The following is a 6,419-nucleotide window of genomic DNA, read 5'->3' as shown; positions in this document are numbered from 1 at the left end:
ATTTTGAGAATAAAATCATATTTTTCAAGAAAAAAAAGTCATAAATTAATTATAATTTTTTTTGTAATTTACAAGAAAAAAAACATAATATGAGAATAAAATCAGAATATTTCAAGAAAAATGCTATAATATAACAAGAAAAATTTACTAGAAAAAAGTTATATGTTGGGAATAAAGTCGTCATATTACAAGAATTTAGTATGTAAAATTGCGAGAGAAAAAAATAATTTTTAGGAAATATTAAGAGCAACCAATAAAACGGGTGAAAGGACATGCTGTAGCAGCCTGAGCTGCCTCTTCTAGCTGCTGTATGTCTGTCTAACAATATAATAGACTCAGTTTCTTGCACAATCTCTTAATGTCCTGATGCTTATTATGATATGATGCCGATGTGCCAAAAGATGAAGTATCTCATTTGTGAAACCTATGCTAAAGTTTAACTTAACTGGATACTCCATGTTCCCAAATTTTGAAGCTTCTGATATTTCCCCTCTAAGACATCACGTTTATGAAAATACAATTTTATTATCATAATATTATGACTTTTTTCTTGTAATATTATGATTTTATTCTCACAATTTCAGATTTTTTTTCCTCAGGATGCTGATATTTTTTGCTTATTTCCTTTAGATGTAAAGGGTGCCTGTGATGGTCTAAAAGTCAAGGTCCTAATCCGGCCCTACAAGGTCTATTAATAGGACTAGTAAAGAAGAAAATACAAATAATCCAAATGCAGTGGATTTGGCTCAAAAAAGCTTGTCTTTACAAGTGCTGCCCTCTTTCAAATAATTTTCAAATTTTTTGACAGATGACCTGACAAACGTTTGCTTCCACTGTGGAGAAGCTAACAGTTGACAGTGAGGAGACACAGCCGACACAGGTATTTTATCTTATGTATATAGTGCAGTCCTGTGAGTGCATTCACTTGTAGATGCATTTTCAATATCACTTAAAGTTATTTGATAATGTCTGTTTTACCCATTTACTCATGCAAGTACAAGATAGATGGATGGATGGATAGATAGATCCTTTATTTATCCCCTAGCCCTTGTATTATGTTCCCTTTTTGGACCCTTTGGTACTGTTTGGGAAAAAAATTGACCCAGGACACTATTGGGGTTTTAAAAGCACTACAGAAATAAAAAATTATAAACATACATAAAAATCCTTTACATATATTGTCTTTATCGCAATTCCATAACATTTGTGATTAATGTTTGCAATTAAGCTTTGCCAGATCACATTTAACAATGAAAGTGTCATTCATTTTTGTGATAAAGTTAAAATTACTATAATAAAGACTTTGGTGTCCTGTAGACTCCTGCAAGGAGGATCCCAAAGTAGGCATGCTTTTCCTTTTGGTGCATACTCTGAGTTAAGCTCTGAGTTAAGTTCATCTTCAAAGTCACTATTATGCCTTATTATTATTATATCATTATCTTGATATTCAGAAATATTCTCCTCTTCCCCTTCACTACCTGTCTCACTGTCTGCTAAAAGTTCCTCAAAGGCCATCTGAGCAGTGTATCAAATTGACCCGAGCATCATATGAGGGACATAAATGTGTGGGGGTATTGTAACATGTATACTCAATGATCATTTTTTCTTTTAAAAATTCTTTACAGACCATGAGCTAAGGCCATGAAGTTTCTGGTTGAAAACATTTTTTCTTGTCTCATTTTTCTTTCAGTTAAACTATAAAATGGGTCAATTTGACCCCAACAACAAATAACGGCTAGGGGAAATTCATGTACCCATTAGCTCATTCTTCATAAAAAATAATAACAAGTGATAATAAATAAACAACAATAATTAAACTAGAAAATTCCTGGAGAAATTTTGAATGTGCCAGCTTTTTGGTGCGTGTAATTCACTCCACACGTTTCAATCTGTGAAAGGAAGTTACTTTTAGTTTCATTCATGTTGTAGGTTTTTAGCCAAAATTGTCCTAACAATGCTCTTGAATTTGTATTGCAGTCAATGGGAGGGGTGGAAGGTACCCCCATCACTTCCTCAAAAACTGTAAAAGATATCAGAATGAGACCAAAACAGGGTGATACAGGACAAAAGAAATCTCTACAGTTTAGGTTGGAAATTGTGGGATTTATAAAGAGTTTGTCTGACTTCAGGGATGGCAGTTCACAGTTAGCTCTGGTTAGCGAGAGGAGCTGTGCCTAAAGTAAGACAGCAGACAACGCTGTAGTTGTAATAAACATCACAATCCTCTACATTGAAGTTACAACAACACCGCACTGAACGAGCGAGAAAGAGGGACAGACAGAGAAGTTAGTGCTAACTGCTGAGCTAAAGTAAGTAGCAGATCTGAACAGCATGTAAACAACTGCTGAGTTAGTGAAAGTCACTAAAAGGACACAGCTGTGTTTGGATGGAAGACACAGAGCTGACACAAATCTTGGTGTGATTTTGGCTCGGCGATCCTCTCAAATGACTGCTATTTGTGAAAAAACGGTAACTCCTATCAGAACCATGAGCGGACCATAACCAGCACAAGACCTTTGTGCACTGCATATCTTTGGTTTTTCTAGGGCCAAAAATGTTATGCTGAATTTTTTGAGAGGAGTTCTAGAGCTTCTCCCACTCTAGCGATGATGTCATCCACTCTAGCTCTGAATATTCTGTGATATGCACATCCAGCATAAAGTCTGAAACGGTCTAAAAATTAAGCAAAACATGAACTGCAATTTTGTGTAAAGCGCAAGAGTTGTCAAAATACCGATTTAACCCAAAAGAGTCTCAAGTCTTGTGACCTGCTTAACATTTCAACCATTTTCTACGTTGAAGTATAACACAGCAGTAGAGCTCCAAAATTTCTCACCTTTTATCACCATTTACGTCGCCATGGTTACTCAAATCGCTTAGAAAATATAGCGCACCATTCCCGAATGATCCGCACGCATTGATATATATATTGTCTGGGTTTTCTAAAAACTGCAGGACTAGTAAAGTGCCAAAATTTTAATATGGAAGAAGAATAAGTATGCAGAATAATAATATATGCCTTCAATGCTATGGCACTGCAGGGAAATAATAAGTATGCAGAATAATAATATATGACTTCCATGCTATTGCATTGCAGGCACATAATTACAATTCTGAGCATCAGAATAAAACATTCTCCTGGCAGTTTCCTGTGTCCAGTGGATGTTATCTGAGGTGGTGTTGAAAAGGCTGTCGGGCAGCTGGCTCAGGAAGGGGAACAGGCTGGAATTGAAATGGGAGGAGAGGTGATTAATTAATCAAAGGAAAATAAATGTCTGCGTTGGTGTAGGCAGACTGAGCCGTCCTGTACACCATCCCAAGTTGTTTAATGGAAGTTCTTTTTTCGCATCCTGGTCCTTGATGTTGCAGTAAGTAGGTATATTATATATATCATTATCATTAACATCATGCTCAACAAAGAATGAACTGCTGTGAGCGAGAGTAGTGCGCACATGAACAATTAAATGTTTTCAGGGCAACCTGAGCACAATCTGAGATTCATATTACTCATGTACTGGACTATATAGCGGTAAGGCAGGAAGCCTCATCCTGAGGCTTTCAGGAGAAAAATGACAGTTGATGTGAAAAATGAGTGAACTGAAGAAAAGACAGCTAAACATCATTATTAATGCAGAATCAACTGCTCTGACTGAGCGATGAACATTTCAATGTTTTTAGCACAAACTGAGGACAATCTGACATAAAAGCATGTTTTCTATCATATTCATCATATTTGCAACTCGAATAGACAAGAAACTTCATTCTAAGGCTTTCCTGCAAGAAATGACAGTTGATATTATGCTTTATATTATGCTTAACGCAGACTGAAATGCTTTGAGCGAGAGTTGAACATTTCAAGGTTTCAGGGCAAACTGAGCACAATCTGACATATAAGCATGTTTTCCTTCATATTCGTCATATTTGCAACTATAACAGACAGGAAACATCATTGAGACTTTCCTGAGAGTAATAACAGTTGATGTGAAAAATGTGTCTGAATAAAGTAAAAACGCAGTTAACGCAGAATGAACTGCTTTTGGTGAGAGTAGCTCACAAATGAACATTTCAATGTTGAGATGAGCATGCTCACCCTCATATCTGTCATAAACGAAAGTGGGATACGCAGGAAATGTCATTCTGAGACTTTCCTGAGAGAGATGACAATTGAGGTGAAAAATGGGTCTGAATGAGGTAAAAACAGCTTAATATTATGTTTAACACAGAATGAACTGCTTTAAACAAGAGTAGTGCATAGATGAACATTTCAACGTTTTCAGGGCAAACTGAGCACAATCTGACATAACAGCATGTCTTCCTTCATATTCATTATATTTGCAACTCAAACAGTTTGATATTTTCCTGAGAGAAATGACAGTTGAAGTAAAAAATGAATCTGAATGAAGTTGTGAGGGAATTTTTCTTGTCCACCTAATGAATGACTGACTCAGGGTAAAAGGTCAGTGTGAGGCCCCAGGTCTCTGTGCCCCAGTTACTGCACTAAATCTTACAAGCCTTGAGCCGTTAAGCCTCCTCCAGACGAAAGTGTGATTTGATGCTGATACTGATGGTGCCAGGGATGATAACAGGAGGATGCTCAGTAACAAGTGGCTGGGTATTCTAAGAATCAGCATTTGGGCATATATAGTCATGTTTCCTTGTTTATGGTTAATGAACCAATAGTGTATTCACACATCCCTCTTCTCCCTCTTCTTCTAGATATTTGACCAGTTATGGAGTGTAAACTTTCTATAGTATTTTCTGTAGTGTAGTGTATAAAGACTCACCTGCTCTATGTCCAGTGGGAAATATAGGGGCTCCGTTGGATTTCTGATCCCAGAAGCTAGGGCGCCAATAGAGATAAAAGAGGCTGTGTACACAGGACAAAATATATTCTAATTTTGTCTAAACCTTCCAACCAGCACCACTGAAAAGACGAACCTAGCGTGGAGACCTTGATGCAGCTGAAATGTTGAATACTATATGTATGTTTGTTTGATGTACTGATGTATAATGCGCAACAATCTGTCCAAAGCAGAAAATAAGGCTGAGCCTTCAGCCAAACTGTTCAATTCACCAAAATGTAAAAGACATTGGAAATAAAACAACAAATAAGCAAGAAGCAGCAAAGTCAACCTGTCATTGATAAAAATGTCAAAAACCCGTTAACACCAGACACTGAAAAACATTATATAGAGACGTATTCCCTGCATATGCCAGTAGGTTGGTTGGCAGGTCCAAAGGATGGAAATATGTTTTTTCCCTTTCATCGTTCATGTGTGAATGGAAAAATGATGACTGGCCGTGTGAAGGAACATTTGATTTAGATAAATTAAGAACGGCTAGGGTGAATGTTAACCCAAATGTTGGTAACGTATCTTGGAATTTTTCCTACATGAAGGAATGTGTGGCTGCATGTGTGGCTGACAGTGGCTAATCAGAGATACGGAGTGAATGTTTATGAATTGAGAGGCACAGATGAACTGAGGAATGCTATAGATCAAATAGCTGACTGTGTGACTGCAATTCACATGCCTATGTTGGACACTGTGTTGCAAACAAGAGCCATAGAAATGATGAAAATCAAACAACAACATGCAGATAACATAAAAGCGTGTGCCAAACCAATGATTCACAATTTGGTAAAACAACAAGCTAAAACTGTCCAATAATCCAAATGAAGTTCCAATGATACCAGTTCAGGTTAATGGTAGCATTGATGACATTTTGATTTCTAGTGGTGGAACTTCTGTGAGAGCAGGAAAGTGTTTGTAAACCTACTAACAAATTTGTCACAACTGTAGGTGTTTCTGGTGTTCCACAAGAGGAATCTCTTTCTCAAAATGCTAACATAAATGTTGAAGCTGCTGATGTAACACATTCATTTTTGATTTCAGATAAAAGTCCCATCAACCTCATGGGAAGAGATTTGTACACCGGTTTGTTTTTAACCCTCCCCGATGAAAGCTCCACATGCATTTCAGTTTTTGCAAACCACAAATGATTGTTTGTATTGCTGGACTTGCTGCAATTTTAACTGCTCTCCACTTTCACAGCACACAGTATCCAAGCGATTGCTAAAACTTCTCCACCATGTGCAGCATTGATGTCTGCCATGAGGCCACTTCTACATTGCTATTGTACAGCCACATTCAACCCTTGAGGCAGTACAGACAGGTAGCCAACTGGTCTTTAAACCAACAACAAGGGTTGGTGAGTGAGCAATGTTTGTTTATTGGTCTACAGTTTCATTTTACAGTTTCAACACAATTCAATTGACTAAAAGAAAGATTCTTTCCCCCAACGTCACAGTCGCAGTAACACCTGGTTGTGAACCCAAACATCTAGGACGCATGGTGGCTCAATGCCAGACCTTGAGACAAATGGTATCAGCCTCCCAAACCCAAACAATAACACACTTA

The sequence above is a fragment of the Seriola aureovittata genome, chromosome 7 (genome assembly GCF_021018895.1).
Source record: "Seriola aureovittata isolate HTS-2021-v1 ecotype China chromosome 7, ASM2101889v1, whole genome shotgun sequence".
Taxonomy (NCBI): domain Eukaryota; kingdom Metazoa; phylum Chordata; class Actinopteri; order Carangiformes; family Carangidae; genus Seriola; species Seriola aureovittata.
Note: the sequence above shows the minus strand (reverse complement) of the source record.